Here is a 19776-nt window from a genome sequence, read left to right as displayed (position 1 = left end):
GCAAAGCCTTTGCCTCCCTCTTTGTACAAGCTTGCTTTCAAGCTCCCGTCTGACTTTCCTCCTTTGCAAGTTATTGTTATCAAGGTAATTAGCTGGAGGGCTTTGAATTATTTTAGCAGAAACTCTAGAGAAAATTAACAGCAATATTCGCTATTTGTATGGTTAGTGGATTTCCCATAATTCCACGGGCCTGTATATCACATTTCTGTTTTGAAACACAGATGGAAAGCAAGCAAAACCCGCTCTCAGTTTTTCATGTTGACAAAAACATCTGTATGCTCATTACACCCATAGAATTGAGTCGCCAATAGAAGTTGGCCATTTATCATGAAATTAAGGAGCAAGATTAAGGGGCCATATGGATTGCTATTATAATATTCTTCCCCTATTGTTTTGAAAGCTTGGTTTAGTTATACAAATGAATAAGTTATAGCACTCTGTTGTATGGTATAGTGTCTATAGAGTTAACAATACATGTCGTACACATTAAACATGTTGACATAATAGATCTTGTGTTAAGTGTTCTTACTGAAAACAAAACACAAAAAGAACCAAAAGGATATTTTTGGAGGAGAAGAATATGTTTACTATCTATTGTGGTGATACGATCATGAAAAAATGCATATGCCCCAATTCATCAAAATGTATACACTAAATATGTCCAGCATTTTCTATTTCAATTACACCTCAATAAAACTTTTAAGAGATCAATGTTTCGTGTTGATAGTAGTGCTAAAGATGGCAATGGAATATTTGAAGATAACATTTCTTTGATGCTGCAGATGTGAAGAAAGATTCTGAATACACACATACGCCTACATGCCCACCTGTGTCTTTTTGGCTTTGCAAAAAAGCAATTAGAAAATTTAAACAAGTACATTATGCATTTTCCTCTCTCCTGACAATATCACTATGCTTTATTTTAATATAATTATGTTGCTATACAAAAGTGAGTACCTCTCCCATCTGTTTTCTGCAATGACTGTGCACTCAGAAAATAGTCTTGGGTAGGTGAAGGAGCTCAGGAACTGTACCACAAATAAGGCTTCCCAGATGCCTGCAAATATCCAGGTGTAAGGCATTTTCTACCTCCTTTCATCTATTAAAAATTTACACAGGCTTGCCTTTCAGGCCATTTAGATTCAAATTTTAGGAGCCCATAAGTTTTGGAACTTATTTGACCAATTTTTAAATTGTTGATTAAAAAGAATATTTAAAATTATTTTTGTGATTGCCTTGGTCTTTCCAGTCTAATTTTGGCAGGGGCCATTAACTAGGGATCGAACCCAGATGTGCTTAGCAACTGACATTCTCAACCCTATTTTTTATTTTTTGAGACAGGGTCTCACTAAGTTGCTGAGGGCCTTACTAAGTTGCTGAGGCTGACCTTGAACTTGTAATCCTCCTACTTCAACCTCCTGAGCTGCTGGTATTACAGGCATATGTCACAATGCCCAGCTCCAGTCTAATTTTATTGTAGGTGTTCTGAGAAGGCTTGTGCTGGGATTACTTTTTTCATTTCATCCTATCTGCTCTATACTTCATACCCTGTGAAGTACATTGTTTTATGAATAGTGTGAGAATAAAAGACAGCCCTTTGAGAATCGATGAGATAAATTCATTAAACATGATTCTGAAACACATTATGTAATTTTAACCTGATATCATAAATAATTAAAAGTAAATAATTAAAGAAGGTAAATTATTTCCCCCACTATCCTACTTTGTTACTGTGCATACATAATTTCATGATGAGTTGTGTTTGTTTCTGTTTCTGAGCACTTAAGACATAGTAAAATACTCTATTTTATAGTCACAATCAAGGGGGCATCTAATTATCAAAGAATTATAATAAGCATCTTGAATCAAGATATTATTACTTGATTTTGGAATAAAATGAATTTATGAATATTTCACATTTTCTCCTAATGCAACAGAAGTATCATTTCGTGCAAAGAAATGCACAAAACATTTGCTGACTTCTATGTTAAGGACTCCTGGGAGGAATGAGTTTTTTCTCTCAAAAGAAGGTGGGTGCTAAACTGGTTTTTGAAAAATCTCTCCCTAGATTTATTGGAGGCAGAGACATAAGCCAATGAGAAGTAAAGAAAATTAATGATGCTTTTGTTCTGCAAAACTTAGAACACACAGTCAATATTTATTAATGCTACCTGCTAAATCTGCTTTTGTCTTTTTCAAACATTGTTGACTGACAATATGAAGATTTTGATTTCTTATAATCTTCAAAGCAACACTGAGATCAAGAGATTTTAAAAAACGATCAAAGACTATATTTGTATTGGCTCAGGCATATGGTCTGGGCAGTAGTCTGAATTATTATTTTTAAATTTTAAATCAATTTTAACTGATATATAAAAACATAAAAAATTGTTCATTTTAATTTAGTGCCTTGTGATGATTTGATACATGTAAACATTATCTAATGTTTTAACCAGATTAGACAAATCTATTCCTTCAAACACTTATTATTTCTTTATGGTTGAAACTTTTAAAATCCTTTATCTAGCTTTTTGTTGTTATTGCTATTATGTTTTGGTTCTAGGGATTGAACCAGGGCTATTCTACCTCAGAGCTACATCCACAGCCTTTTTTTTTTTGTTTGTTTGTTTTATTTTTTTGAGACAGGATCTCACTAATTTGCTGAGGCTAGCCTTGAAATTCCTTTCTTCTGCCTCAGCCTCCCAAGTTGCTGAGATCAGAGGCATGTTCCATTGGCTTCTTCTAGCTTTATGAAATGTACAGTCCATTGTTGTTATTTATGGTCACCCTACTGGGTAACAGTACCAAGAGCCTTCTACTCCTGTATTACTGTAACCTAGTACCCACTGATCAGCCTGAATGCCTATTAGTAGCACCATCTGCATCATGATCCTTGGGACCTTACGTATATCCATGTTGGTATCTATACATCATTTATATTAATATCTATATCTGTATTTTCATATTGTCTCGGAATTGAGGAGTTAAATGGCTGAATGTGTATTTCTATCTTGCCTTCTCCAGTTATGTGCCTATAGCTACATCACCAACTGTGTCATATTTGCTTAAGGAGAAGCTTCCTCAAATGCAAGCTTAACTATATCACTAAATATAGCACAGGGAAAGACATGTTATGTACAAAACAGAAATTTAGTTTTGCATATCAATGCTACTACCTTGATCAATACAAGTTAGTAAATGTCCTAGCTTACAAAGTAAACATTTTATTTAATTTATGAATAGTCTTTTTCAATTTTATTATTGGTTCCTACTTTGACTTTTTCTTTTCAGTCCCTCTTCTTGTGCTTTGCAAGTTGATATCTTGGTCTTCATATTCACATTCTCCTCTTCTTCATTTTACCCTATACAAAATATTTATCCTTCTAAATTTATGAATATTATACTATGATACCATAATCATATATATTATGATTAACTTTGCAGATCTTCTTTATAAAATTATAACTATATGAGTGCAACACACAATGAGAAGAAATAGACGGAAATAGCATAAGAGATCATGTAAATCTTAGTAAAACACTAATTTGGTTCATGGGAAAATTGAGTGCATACTCTTGGTCCATAGACTTGTGTTAGTCTTTGGCAGATATTTAGTAGCATAGTTTCCTTACCCAAATGAATGCCTTTCCAATATATCCAATGTGTAATTAAATTTAAAAACCTGACAACCAAGTTGTTATGCCTTTAACCTTCCCTCAGCCTGTGGAAAATTTCTTTTATGCTGAAAATTTCTGATTCTTTTAAATTTATTTTGGCACATTCACCTCCTTATCTATCCTAGAATACTTATTTCAATCCAGTTTTTGCCTCCTCTTTAGCACATCATTTTTGTTTTTATAAAACTTGTATGAGAGATATTGGTAAGTGCATTCTTCATAGTTTTTGGTTCCCTAGGGCTCTGCATACTATTCTTCATCACAAAGTCTCAATATAGCTTTCATCTCAAACTTTGGTCCCTAGGGAAGGCAGAGCTCTGTCTGATGTGTACAACATGTTCTGTCAATTCCACTTTCATAGTATTTCTTGTGCATCTTCTCCTTTCTATTTCCAGTGCTCGCTCTTGAAGCTATGGGTCAAACCAAGTAACACCTTAGATTTCCAGACCCTTCTTTCTTATTCCTATCATAGATTCAGATAGCAGAGTAATAATTTAAAAGCACATGTTTAAGACTTTCCCAAATAAAAAAAAAAGAATATTGCTTTCAGAATAATACCCAAATGCCTACTTCTTATATTTAATATCCTTCACTATTTTGGGAATAGACTCTACTTTAAAAATTAATTAAAATAACTTATTTTCTTCTATCAGTTTATGCTATTCCCTATGGAATCTGTGCAGTTTTCTGCACTTATTTCCTTTATCCCTTCTCAATCTGAAATCCTCCTGTCTCCCAATGTTCAACCTAAATGCACCTTTAACACGCAAAGAACTTTTGATTGTGTCTCTCTTAAGCACATACAACTTGGATTGTAGTTATTTATTACATAAGCTATTTCTCCTCTTAAACAGTAACCTCTTAGAAACAATCTGCCCATGAACACCTTTGTATACCCAGTATAGCACTTTGCAATTAATGAGCGCTTAATAATTGCTTTAATAAAAATGAATTGGTGATGCAGCTGATACAAGTGTTCTGCAGTGCTTCATATTCAGAGTGACTCTCATTGATCATAAGTGAGATATGTGGAAGGACCATCCTTCAAGATTTTTGGAAAAGTTTATCATGGAAAGAATTATAAATTTATCCCTTGTCTTCAAGGATCTCCCATTCTAGTTGGGAAGATGAGGCAACATATGGCATAGGAAAAACAATCGAATACCACCCAAGAGGACCACTTCTGGTGTGGGACAAAAGGGCTATAAAAGCATGTAGGGGGCAGGGAGCATTCCTGAGGAGGGACGTGCATGTAAAGCCTCACATGGTTGCAAGTTGAGTGGATCATGCACAATTGATAGAATTTTTAATTGTCAGATGTAGGCATTGCCTTTACAATTGTGTTTGTGGTTAGAAATGGCTTTAGTGAAGGAAAAGAGGAAGCCAATGGCAAACAAAAAAGCATAGGGCTGGGGATGTGGCTCAAGCGGTAGCGCGCTCGCCCGGCATGCATGTAGCCCGGGTTAGATCCTCAGCACCACATACCAACAAGGATGTTGTGTCCACCGAGAACTAAAAAATAAAATATTAAAAATTCTCTCTCTCCTCACTCTCTCTTAAAAAAAAAAAAAAGCATAGAGTTCCATATCCTATTCCTCCAATAGGGATTACTCAAGGTTTGGAATGTTGCTGGAGGAAAAAATGTTGTTTGCATCCTTCTGTTCAAGCTACTTTCAACGACTGGTATTTCAACATGAGGAGAAATGTTCACTCATTTTGAGAATAAAATAAAATATCTAGAGTGAGAACTTTTGTGGTGCCTTTGATACAAACAAATATTCAAAATAGGCATCAATTCATTCTTGTAAGACAGCCAATGTCAACAACTGCCCTAATCAACAAGCTATTGCCTCTTAACCCAAGAAACCTGGTAATTATTCCAGCAACTTGTTGCCTCTGTGTCAGGCCAATCCCTTCTTAACCAGATTCTTTTCCTATTTTAAAAACATCTGTGTTATATAAGTTCTAAATGATATTAATAACCCAGCACATGAATAATTGATTGCTTACTATAGTTAACATTTTCAGTGAATTTCCATGGTCCTCAAGGAGATCAGTATTAAATGTGCTTAAAGTGCTAAAGAAAATGGTGAAGTTTCTGCAATTTGATTAATTGATACCCTAAGGATACGACCTATTCACCTGCTGATATGCTAACTATGCAAAGGTGAGAGTGTGTGAGAGCACAATTATAATTACCTGGGCTTGGGCCAAGAAAGAGTTCACTATCTAATTTAATGGTACATTCAATAGCTTATGATGGGATCAAGGTTTGCAGACTTTTAAAAAATGATTAATTTTGATGTGATTTATAAAATTTATAGTTTCTCTAATGATATAACAGTTAAAATTATTACATTGAAAGCTCAGTGAAACAGAGTCTGTTTCTAAATTTTAATAGGATAAAGATTTCCACCATTCCCTTTACACTTAAATATTTGCTTTATATCTTACTCCTTTTTTTTATATATAAACTTTGAAGGTCTTATTCTGGTTCCCTTGTTCCCTATCCAGATACCAACCATCCTTTAGGTCCTAGTGGAAATCCCACTGAACCATGAACACATAATCTTCGTTGGAAATCATCTCTCTCCTCTCAGAAGTCCCTACAGATTTGTTCTTTTCTCTTTTATCTTCTTGTGTTTGTATTGTGTGTTTGTCAGTTAGCAGCATGCTTAATTAATTGCAGTTTTTAAAATTATCAACTCAAATATAAACTTTTTTAGTTTTGACAACTGTTCCATGATTATGTAACATGTTCACATAAAGGAAGTTGCATAAAGATTAGACATGGACTCTATTATTTTTACAACTCTTCAGGGAGTTACAAATGTAAACAACAAACAACAACAATAACAAAAACCACCCTTTGTTTCCTAATAGAATGTATGAGTAGTTATTATACTTAACTTGAATGGTATGTTTGAAGTTGGTCAAAACGATGGTGTCACATAATTGTTGATCTGCAGGTGCATACAAATGAGAGGATGAATGCAAGACTTCAGACCAGAGATCATCTCACCTTTCCTTGAAGCACTGAAATAAATGAGGGATGATAAAAAAGATATGAAAGACTCCAAAAGAGAAATCTCTCATTCCAATGTTCTGTTAACCCATAACTTTCTTAAAACCATTTGCTGACCAAAGCTCTTTCTCAAGTACTTTTTCTTTCTTTCAGCTTAAATTTACGACATTCTGGTTTTTACTGAGTGAAAGGAGCTATTTACTAATATTTACAAAGAGCAAAAAGGGAATTTTCCCTCAATGACTCTCTTTGCCTTAACATTTACTTGTAATAAATGAGTTGTCTTTTAAAGTGAGGTGAACACATTTAAAAAAACAAAAGATCAATTGAAAGAAAACCTGAAAAAAAAATATAAATTCCACATATATGGACAAAATAATGTGACATCTGCAGTTGATCCATTCATTAAAATAAGACAGTCTGTGCAGCTATTTCTGCAACTCTTTTGTAGACTGGCTAAACTTTTCATTCTCATAAAATTGGAGATGGGCTGTTTGGTTTATTGGTAATTGCAGCAGAAGCAAAATGGTCCCATGTTTGCCAGTCCACAAACCCCGTAGATGTTTATCCTCTCACGGCAGTGCCAGCCTGCTGCATTATTTCAGCTAGCGACATTCCTTGATGAAAAAACAGCAGCTGCTCATTCAAAATAAACTTGTTTCTGTTTATGCTGTCAGCAGAAAGCTGTTTTAAAAAATCATTAGATGCCTCATGCTGTTGCAGGATGTTAAATTGTGGAGCATAAAGAAACATCCCTGAAAGACAAACACCACGTCTCCTCCATGCCTTAATCACATGGTGTTGCTTTTTTTTTTTTTCTGAATAATTCAAATACAGGTAAGTTCACACATAATGTTAATGAAGCCAAGATTGTGCATTACACAAAGGAAAACTTGTGTAAACCACTGCAGGAAGATCAGAGAGCCAGGAATTCATGCTGGATCTGCCAGCCACAATCATACAACTTCGGATATCACTTGATGAGTCTGAGCTGCACTTTTCCTATCTGTTCTAAATGTGCTCTTAAGAACTTCGTACTTAATCATGCAATGTTTCTACTATTATCTTTTTTCATTAGTTGTGAGAGTAGACATGGCTGACATATATTTATTTTGACCCTGGGTAAATTACAAAATGCATTCTTACAAAAGCAGCCAATAGAGATATCTTTGTAATAAAAGAGTAACTCGTTTATTTTCTTTCATTTTTCAACTTTAAATATCTGAAAGTGGACTTTGAATTTTTTTCCAAGTATGAACATTGGTAAAATAAATTACGGTGCACTTATAAGATAAATTCCAAAATCATAAGCATGATATTCATTAGGATACAGTTTTATTGTACTCACTAGAATACTGTAGGAAGTGACATAGAGCATCAGAAAACATTAGTTAAAACAAGTAGAAAAATATGTTAGGCCTAGCTTGTCCAATTTTTGTAAAATAAAACTATACATATGTCTGGCATACATATGTGTGTGTATGTGTGTGTGTGTATATATATATATATATATATATATATATATATCATATACAAAATATTCTGAAGTAAGTTATAACAGACTATTTTAAAATGTGGCTTTCTCTTGGAGGAAATGAAAATATAGTACATCTTCATTGTTTTTTTTATACCATTTTTAATATTTGAAAGTTTATTGAACTTTCAAAGTTTATTGAACCCGAACTCTACCCGAACTCTTTAGAGTTCGGTTTTTATTTCTCTACGAATGGATGGCCATCTTTCACATGTTTATTTATAGATTTTTCTTCTTTGTGAATTATCTGTTCAAATTTCCCATTTTGAAAATATTCAGTTGCTTATTTTTTATTTCTCAGCTATTGGAGCTCTTCTTTTTTTCAGCTGTGTATGTATTGTAAACATTTTCTCCTTGCATTTGGATTGCTTTTTATTTTGTTAGCAAGAACTGAAATTGTTGAACATTGTATTTTATTATTTATTTTTGAGAAGAAGTCTCCATGCATTGTCCAGATTTGAACTCCTGGGCAAGTGATCTTCCTTCCTCAGTTTCCAGAGTAGCTGGAACTACAGAAGTGCCTCGCTATGCCTGCTTGAACATTTTATCTTTGACGAGCTCCACTTTTTCATTTTCTTTTAGGGATAGTGCTAAGTTGCATTTTAAAGTTGAGTTCTACTAAGTCTTTGCCTACCCAAAGGTTGTAAAGATTATCTTTTATGTTTTCTCCCAGAAGTTTTATCTTTTAAATTTTTATGTGTAGGTCTTTTTTAGTTTTATAATAAAAAATGCATTATAGTATTTTTAGTGAAAATATGGTACTTTTAACATAAAAAAGTAGAATTTTACAATCTGCTTCCAAACTCATCTCCCAATAGTATTTGCAAAATTCTGATTTATAAGATTGGATCGATTTCTGGGTCTAAAGAAGAAAGCTTTACTTAATGTTTTGTCCTCAGCTTGCCGGTGGAGGAGGAAGTGTTTTATTATTATTATTACTTTTTTGGCTTGGTTTTGTTTGGCCTCATCATTCATCATTTCATTTAAAAACATGCTTTGTATAACAAGTTTTGTTTGGCAAGTAGTGCTTACATAGTGACTTAATTAGTGTTAGATAGAAACATCTTCTGAACTGTTTTAACTTGCTAGTTGCTTGAAATAATCTATCCTGTAGGATTTAATCTATGCTATGAAAAAGTGAAGGTATACATGAGATGGTTATAGTAAACCTTACAAAGGGAGGACCAGGAGAAGTTATTGGTAGTCATAATAAGGACCAAGGAAAGGCACCTCCTGGGATGGGCTTTAGCATCCAAGTAGTGATTGATTTCATATTCTTGTGAAGATCATGCTATTGTGAGAAAGTGGGGTTGAAAGAAAAGTGATTTTTACTTACCATGTTCTCAGTTTGTTTTTCTTCTCTATCTTAAGCTGATAGAAAGGTCTTTATGGATAATAAATCAATCTCCCTGTAACCCAGTGTTTCTGATCCTTTTTATGTTTCTGAGTCTCACAGGACAAATGGATCCATTATAGGCTATCTCCCATCAAGAGAGTCCTGGGAGTGAACACATAGCTTCTGCTTCAGTCCCACTTTCCCCCTTGGAGTGGCATTTGCTCTTCTCCTTTTCACTTTAGCTGAAATCTTGGACTCAAGCTAAAAAATACTGTTCATCTCCATTTTTTTTTTAATGTGGCTGGTTTTAACAGGGTCAGGATGTGATTGGAAATTGTGCTTTCTTCAGTATATTGTCTCTAGAATTAAATTGGATGCATACACAAATAAAGTCTTTGGAAGTCTTCTATTATTTTGCAAATGTAGTCTTTTTAATTCACTTAAAGCTTATTTATCTAGCACTTACATTGTGCCAAGAACTATACTCAGTGCTGGGAATTATACTGTGAATAATAATTTAAAAAAATAGCTGCTAACCATACTAAACTGACAGTGAAGTGGAAATGTATGGAATTGACCATTTTATAGAGGTACAATGAGTAGAGGAAAGGGGGAATGGCCAATGAGTGGGTTGCTCGAAGTATTTATGTCAATGATTTCATGCTTTATGAAAAAGAAGTTGGAAAGCAACTTAAAGGTTTTAAGCATGGAGATAATGTAATAGTATAATTACATATAATATATGATGTATTTAATTACTTCTGCAATACGCAAAACAAATGAGAAATAATATTCTTTCTCCAACTTAAAAAAAAGGGAGCAATAGATAACAGAAGAAAGACACTTATGAAGTTTCGGTTGTAATGTATATGAGATGGACCCACTGGGGTAGAAAAATGTGGTTATGTTATATGTATACTTAGTAACTAAAGTTATTAAGAAATGGTGATAACAGTTGTCAGATGAAGGAGAGAGGACATAAAGGTTGATGCTGAGGATTCTAGATTGGACAACTGGCTATGCAAAAGAATAGTTCATTAAGATGGATCCATAGAAGATCCAAGATGGCAGGCCAGAGAGAGGCAACATTCTGTGTCACTCTGTGACCTTGGATTCAAGTAGTGAGAATACTGTTTCTCTGTGAGCAATATTCTTGTTCCCGTGCAGAAATCATGGCCACAGTGCTGTGCAGGGCCCATGCCTCAGCATCAGAGTAGGTCTCCCAACTACTCTCCCAAGCAGGACTACCAGGCGCCCAGGGGGACCATCGGCATCAGTACCCGTGCAGAACTTCCGGCCATCCACCTGAGCAGAAATCCCAGACACCACTCCGACGCAGGACACCCAGCAGCCACCCATGTGCAGGAACTCCAGCTGCTGCTCCCATGTGGACCCCCATTTACCAACCTGGGACTCCCCTGATCACCTCCATCTTGGGATTCTTCAGCAATGGAGATAATCCCCTATGCGCAATAGTGTGCCTGGGAACTTTACAAGGCTCTGAAGACAGCTGAAATCACACACTGCATGCCACAGAACTCTCTCTGAACACATCATCCACATCCAACACCCTGGTTTCCCCCACCAGATCTGATACCATTGCTGGAAGCAGCCGACTCCATCTTGGGTCACCTTCATCACCATTTTTAGTGGGGACAACTCCCAGTTTGGAATGCTAGCTGGCTAGGTACCCAGTTTCTAACTCCTCCTTCTCTTTAGTCATAGTGCTAACCCTGCACTATGACACTCTGGTTACTTCACCATCCTGAGGGTGGAGATACCAGTTAACAACAGATGACCCAATCTATTGAATGAGAAGGGAAGCAGGAAAGATACTGATCTCCAACCAAATCAATCCTTGTTTCTTCCTTCGAGATTTTTTTTTTTCTTCTCCACCGCTATTCTCCCGCACTCACATCCCCCACAAATGTGAAACAAAGTACTTTGCATGAATTAGGATTTTGGGGACTGGGATGTCTGAACAGTATATTACAGTTATGTTGTATATTCTTTATTTTCCTCCAAATTTTACTATTTTAACATATTTTATTTTTCTTAATATACAAGAGTGTTTGTTTTATGTACTCTACTGTCTTCCCACTTACTGTCTACTCAAAATGACTTCCTCTCTATTCTCCTGCTACTAACCTTCTTCTTTGGATTTCTTTTCCACACTTCCTAAGATATAATAATGCTATAGTCTCACTTTGTAGCTTCTCAGCATATCATCCTACATCTCACCACTGGTTCTTCATCCACCACCAGAAACTGTAAACCTTTTACAAACCTACTGAGTATATTGTAGATAATAATTGAATTCACCATTTCTGTACCTTGTGACCAAACTATATATGTCTTAATAGCAGCTAATTGTTTTTAAGTCTGAATATATTTTATATTGGGACCAATTTACATTGTTCTTCACCTCAAGGGAGAGGTATTGGAACTTTACAGAGACAATATATATAGGGTAAAAATGCTAATGCCTAGAATCCACAGTGCTAAAAGGGAAGACACACAAGCAACATGAAAAGATAAGGGAAGACAGTGCCCCAAATGTATCAAGATACCACATGGCCAGCACAGCAGAAGAAATGACAGAGAGGTAGTTCAGGATGTACATAATTAAAATGTTCTCTGAATTAATGGATTATATAAAAGAGCAAATACAAACAGTAAAAGATCATTTTGACAAAGAGATACATAAACAAATACAGGAAGTAAAAGATTACATCAATAGAGAAATAGAGGTTCTAAAAACAAACAAACAAACAGAAATCCTTGAAATGAAAGGAACAATAAACCAAATTAAAAGTTCAATTACCAAGAGATTAGACTACTTGGAAGACAGGACCTCAGACAATGAAGACAAAATATATAATTTTGAAAAGAATGTAGACCACACAGTGAAAATGGTAAGAAACTATGGGCACAATGTTCAAGAAATATGGGATAGCATAAAATTTAAGAGTTATTGGGATAGAGGAAGGCATAGAGTTCCAAACCAAAGGAATGAACAGTATATTCAATGAAATAATATCAGAAAATTTTCCAAACATGAAGAAAGAAATGGAAAACCAAATTCAAGAGGCTTACGGGATGCCAAATGTACAAAACCACAACAGATCCACATCAAGGCACATTCTAATGAAAATGCCTAACATATAGAATAAGGAGAGAATATTAAAAGCCACTAGAGAAAGGAACTAGATTATATATAGAGGAAAACCAATTAGATCATGTGCTGATTTTTCAAACCCGAACCTGAAAGCTAGAAGATCCTGGAACAACATATATCAAGCCCTGAGAGAAAATGGATACCAACCAAGAATCATGTACCCAGAAAAATTAAGTTTTAGATTTGATGATGAAATAAAAACCTTCCATGATAAACAAGTTAAAAGAATTTATAGCTAGAATCCTGTGCTACAGAACATCCTTGGCCAAAAATTCCATGAACAGGAAATTCCATAATGAAAATCAACAGAGGGAGGTAGTACCCTAAAGGAAAAACTAATAAAAGGAAAAACCAAATCAAGTTAAATAACAAAAATAAATAAATATGCCTGGGAATACAAATCATGCCTCAATAATAACCCTGAATGTTAATGGCCTAAACTCACCAATCAAAAGACATAGGCTAGCAGACTGAATTAAAAAAAAAAAAAGATCCAACATTATTCTGCTTCCAGTAGACTCATAGGAAAAGACATGACAGACTGAAGGTGAAAGGTTGGGAAAAATCATACCACTCACATGGACTGCATAAACAAGCAGGAGTTTCCATCCTCATATAAAATAAAGTAGACTTCAAGCTAAAGTTAATCAAAAGGGGTAAAGAAGGACATTACATACCACTCAAGGAAAACATACACCAACAAGACATAACAATTATAAACATATATGCCCCAAACAATGGAGCATCTATGTTCATCAAACAAATCCTTCTTAAGTTCAAGAGTCAAATTGACCATAACACAATAATTTTGGGTGACTTTAACACACCACTTTCACCACTGGATAGATCTTCCAAACAAAATCTGAACAAAGAAACTATAGAACTCAATAATACAATCAATAACTTAGACTTAACAGATATATATATATATATATAGAATATTTCATTCTTCAACAAGCCAATATACTTTCATCTCAGAAGAATGTGGATCCTCCTCTAAAATAGACCATATAATATGCCATAAAGCAATCCTTAATACAGAAAAGTAGATATACTACTCTGCATTTTATCAGATCATAATGGAATGAAATTAGAAATCAATGACAAAATAAAAAAATAAAAACTACTTCAACACCTCGAGACTAAATAATATGTTACTGAATGAACAATGGGTTGCAAAAGACATCAAGAAGGAGATTAAAAAATTCTTAGAGGTAATTGAGAACACTGCTACAACATATCAAAATCTCTGGGACACTATGAAGGCAATACTAAGAGGAAAGTTCATTGCATGGAGTTCATTCTTTAAAAGAAGAAAAAGTCAAGAAATAAATGACCTAGCTTTACATCTCAAAGCCCTAGGGAAAGAAGAACAAATTGACACCAAAATCTGTAGAAGATAGGAAATAATTAAAATCAGAGCTGAAATTAATGAAATCAAAACAAAAGAAAAAATTGAGAAAACAAAAAATTGATTCTTTGAAAAACAATAAAATTGGCAAACCCTTAGCCATTCTAATGAAGAGAAGGAGAGAGAAGACTCAAATTACTAACATATGTGATAAAAAAGGAAAATAATGACAGAACCTATAGAAATACAGAAGATAATTAGAAATTATTTTGAAAACTTGTACTCCAATAAAATAGAAAATATTGAAGGCATCGACAAATTTCTAGAATCTTATCATTTGCTTCAATTGAATCAGGATGATATATACAATTTAAACAGATCAATTTCAAGTGATAAAATAGAATATGCCATCAGAAGCTTACAAACCAAGAAAAGCCCAGGACTTGATGCATACACAGCTGAATTCTACCAGACCTTTAAAAAAAGAAATAATACCAATACACTTGAAATTATTTCATGAAATAGAAAAATATGGAGCACTTCCAAACTTACTCTGTGAGTCCAGGACACAGAAGAAAACTTCAGATCAATATCTCTAATAAACATAGATGCAAAAATGCTCAATAAAATTCTGGCAAATCGAATTAAAAAATATCATAAAAGTAGTGCACCACAGTTAAATGGAGATTATATGAGGGATGCAAGGTTGGTTCAACATATGGAAATCAATAAATGCAATACATCACATCAATAGGCTTAAAGATAAGAACCATATGATCATCTCAATAGATACAGAAAATGCATTTCACAAAATACACCACCACTTCATGTTCAAAAAACTAGAAAAACTAGGGATAACAGGAGCATATCTAAACATTGCAAAGTCTATATTTATGTTAAGCCCCAGGACAACATCATTCTAAATGGAGAAAAGTTGAAAGCATTCCTTCTAAAAACAGAGGAACAAGAAGGGATGTCCTCTTATACCACTTCTATTTAACATAGTTCTTTTTTTTTTTAATTGTTGGTCGTTCAAAACATTACATAGTTCTTAATACATCATATTTCACAGTTTGATTCAAGTGGGTTATGAACTCCCAATTTTACCCCGTATACAGATTGCTGTATCACATCAGTTACCCTTCCATTGATTGACATATTGCCTTTCTAGTGTCTGATGTATTCTGCTGTCTATCCTATTCTCTACTATCCCCCCTCCCCTCCCCTCCCCTTTTTTCTCTCTACCCCTTCTACTGTAAATCATTTCTTCCATTTGTATTATCTTGTCTTACCCCTCCTTTCCTCTTATACAAAATAACATAGTTCTTGAAACACTGGCTAGAGCAATTAGACAGATGAAAGAAATTAAAGGGATACAGATAGAAAAAGAAGAACTCAAATCAGCACTATCTGCTGACAATATGATTCTATACCTATAAGACCCAAAAAATTCCACCAGAAAACTATTAAAACTAGTAAATTAATACAGCAAAGTTGCAGGATATAAAATCCACACCCATAAATCAAAGACATTTCTGTATACCAGTGACAAATCCTCTGAAATAGGAATGAGGAAAACTACCTCATTTACAATAGCCTCAAAACAACATCAACAACAACAACAACAACAAACTTGGGAATCAACCTAATGAAAGAGATAAAAAACCAAAGACCTCTACAACAAAAACTATACAATGCTGAAGAAAGAAATCAAAGAAGACCTTAGAAGATGGAAAGATCTATCTTGTTCTTGGATAGGCAGAATTAATATTGTCAAAATGACCATACTCTCAAAAGCATTATACAGATTTAATGCAATTTCAATCAAAATCTCAATGGCATTCCTCATAGAAATAGAAAAACCAGTCATGAAATTCCTCTGAAAAAATAAGAGACCCAGAATAGCTAAAGCAATCCTCAGCAAGAAGAGTGAAGCAGGTGGCATCACTATACCGGACCTTAAAATATACTACAGAGCAATAGTAATAAAATCATCATGGTATTGGCACCAAAATAGACTGGGAGACCAATGGTACAGAATAGAGGACACTGAGAGTAACCCACAAAATTACAGTAATCTTATATTAGACAAAGGTGCCAAAAACATACATTGGAGAAAAGATAGCCTCTTCAACAAATGGTGCTGGGAAAACTGGAAATCCATATGCTCCAAAATGAAGTTAAACCCCTATATCTCATCATGCACAAAACTCAACTCAAAGTGAATTAAGGATCTAGGAATTAAACCAGAGACCCTATATCTAATAGAAGAAAAAGTAGGCCCAAATCTCCATCATTTTGGAGTATGCCCCAACATCCTTAACATGACTCCTATAGCACAAGAGTTAAAATCAAGAATCAACAAATGGGATGGATTCAAACTAAAAAGCTTCTTCTCAGCAAAGGAAACAATCAGTGAGGTGAATAAAAAGCCTACATGTTGGAAGAAAATTTTTACCCCTTGCACATCAGATAGAGAACTAATCACTAGGGTATATAAAGAACTCAAAAAGCTAAACACCAAAAAAATAAGTAACCCAACCAATAAATGGACCAAGGAACTGAACAGATGCTTCTCAGAAGATGATATACAATCAATCAACAACTATATGAAAAAATGTTCATCATCTCTGGCAATTAGAGAAATGCAAACCAAAACTATTTCATCTCACTCCAGTCAGAATAACAGCTATTATGAAAACAAACAACAATAAGTGTTGGCAAGGATGTGGGGGGAAAGGCACACTCATGCATTGCTGTTGGGACTGCAAATTGGTGCAGCCAATATGGAAAGCAGTATGGAGATTTCTTGAAAACTGGGAATTGAACCACCATTTGACCCAGCTATACCACTCCTCAGTCTATACCCAAAGGACTTAAAAACAGCATACTACAGGGACACAGCCACATCAATGTTTATAGCAGTACAATTCACAATAGCTAAACTGTGGAAGCAAACTAGATGCCCTTCAGTAGATGAATGCATAGAGAAAATGTGATATATATACACACAATGGAATATTAATCAGCAATTAAAGAGAATAAAATCATGGCATTTTCAGGTAAATGAATGGAGTTGAAGAATATAATGCTAAGTGAAGTTAGTCAGTCTCAGAAAACCAAATCCTGAATATGTCATCTGACATTAGGAGACTGATTAATAGTAGGGTTGGGAGGGGGTGCATGGGAGATTAAAGGAACTCTATATAGAGTAAAGGGGTGGGAGGGGAAGGGAGGGGGCCTAGGGGTAGAAAAGATGGTAGAATGAGATGAACATCATTACACTAAGTACATGTATGAAGACACGAATGGTATGAATATATTTTGTATACAACCAGAGATATTAAAAATTGGGCTCTATATGTGTTCTGTGAATTATAATGCATTCTGCTTTCATATATAACAAATTAGAATTTAAAAATTTAAAAAAACAACAAAAAGATGGAACCATAGTGGAGTTAGTTAGCAAGGTGGTGAATCTGGGATATACTGAGTTTGAGATGTCTCTAAAGTATTCAAGTGGAGGTATCTGTTAGTCAGTAGAAATAAGAAATTCAGGGGAGAAGCAGAATGAGAGATAGGACATTAATTATATTCAGCATAAAATTGATATCAAATGCACAGGGTTGGATGAGATGGTCTAGGAGGGTAGAGAAGTAAAAGATTGTAATTAAGGATGTCAAGCTTCAGGATTTGGAGTAGGAGGAGTTTCTAACTGATGTGATAAGAGAATGCTCTGAGAAATTTGAAAAATAAAGGAGTGGAATATTGTGCCAGGAAAGCAAGAAAAGTTTTCCAAGGAGAGGTCACAGACACCTGTATCAAATCCTTCTGATAATTTCACCATATAAGGGAAGAAGAGTGATCATTGGATTTAGGGATATAAAAATGGTGCTTTTATAGAGAATGGTTTTGATGGAATAGTGTCACAATCGAGGCTGGAGTACTCAGTGGACAGTAGGGAAAAGAATTCCCAGAAGGGGAAAGTATTAGATTTGGCTATATGTAGTAGCTTTGTTCATATTTTATGCTAAAGAAAAGGTTTCTTTGTTTTTAAATGTTCATGGTTGGTTCAGCACATATTTTATACTATGGAAAATACTTCTTTGTTCTTAAATTTCATACTTGAAATGGTAAGGTATTATTAATCACTAAAAGTGTGGGACATGAAAAAATAAAATAAAAATGCTGTGTCTACTTTGGATCTACATGAAACATGTTAAACACCTAACTTTCTTCCATTAATTATTTTTTAGGCCATTAAGTCATAATATAGACATTGTTTGATAACATGTAACCATAAGAATACTAACCTGACACGTAATTTGGGAAAATGATAACACATCAAAAATAAAACCAGCACACTTTACTAGGAAAGTGCTTCCTTAGAATTTTTAGCCTTTTCAGACTCCTAAATTGATACTCTAACAGAAGATGATTAAGGAGATTCCTTCATCCATTAGAAAGTACATCTGATAGTGCCACACAAAAGACTCTGGCATTGGACTAGATTGCTGAGGTGTGGACTATGAATGGAAGAGAACGAAGGTGAAAGCATCATCATTAATCAAGGTGCTTTGTAGATGACTGGTCATTGGACTTACCATTCATATGCCCCTTCATTTAGTTTCCTAGGAGAAAAGTATCAGTCAGGGAGGGTGAATTAGCATACTAGAAATAAGATAAATTGTACCCTCCATTTAGAACCGATTCAAATATAACTCCTTGTAAATTTATGGATGATGGAAAATTTGATTTGAAAAATAATGTATGTTGAGTAGGAAAGTATTATTATGTTTTCCTATTTTTTATTAAATCAAAGTCATTTTACTAAATAAGAAAACATGTTAAGTATTATTTTTAATGGAATATAATGGTATATTTGGGCAAAATTGACTTTGATTTTGGAATTGACAAGTCAATTATGAATTTTTCAATAATTTCAACTGAACAATGGCCCATAACTTATTTACCTTTGTTCTCTCTTAATCCACTGATATGCCAGACTGATGAATGGTTTACATGAATGGTACCCTGCAGCATACAAAATAGCTGAAAGAGCCTATAAAAATTAATCTTATGATTTATCACATTTTAAAATATCATTTGGAAGGATTATTAAAATGGTTTATCTAGGGTCAATTCCATCCTTGTTCTTTCTTTGACAGTGCTAATTGTATTTAAAATTTCCTTTTCTATTCTCTGTGGTAATTTTTATGCTTTGAATATTGTCATTGTATCCAGGAAAGAATCCTATGTTGCCCATCAAATAAAGACACAAGTGAACTTACAAGAGAAAGTGATATTATTTTCCCCCAAATTAGGTGTCAGGTTATTATGTGTCAGGAAGTACTCCATCTGAATCTATCCCAACACTAAATGAAAGATCAAGTCAGAGTTCCATCTTTGACAGATTGTGTTCTCAGAACTTCCAATTAATTGGCAATTTCTACTTTTATGTTGTTTTGTACGGGAGGTAAAATTATGAATAACATGTTAAATAAGTAAGTATCTTATCAAATATCTTGTTTTTAATGTGGTATGATTAATTATCAAGAAGTCACAGAATTTAAAGTGCAGGTCTCAGGTTCATAATTGAAAAACCATCATTGATGTGATTTGCATATTTATATTCATAAATTGACATAGAATTGTCTTAAGTGGTTCTAAAAAGA

The sequence above is a fragment of the Urocitellus parryii genome, chromosome 6, assembly GCF_045843805.1.
Source record: "Urocitellus parryii isolate mUroPar1 chromosome 6, mUroPar1.hap1, whole genome shotgun sequence".
Lineage (NCBI taxonomy): Eukaryota > Metazoa > Chordata > Mammalia > Rodentia > Sciuridae > Urocitellus > Urocitellus parryii.
Note: the sequence above shows the minus strand (reverse complement) of the source record.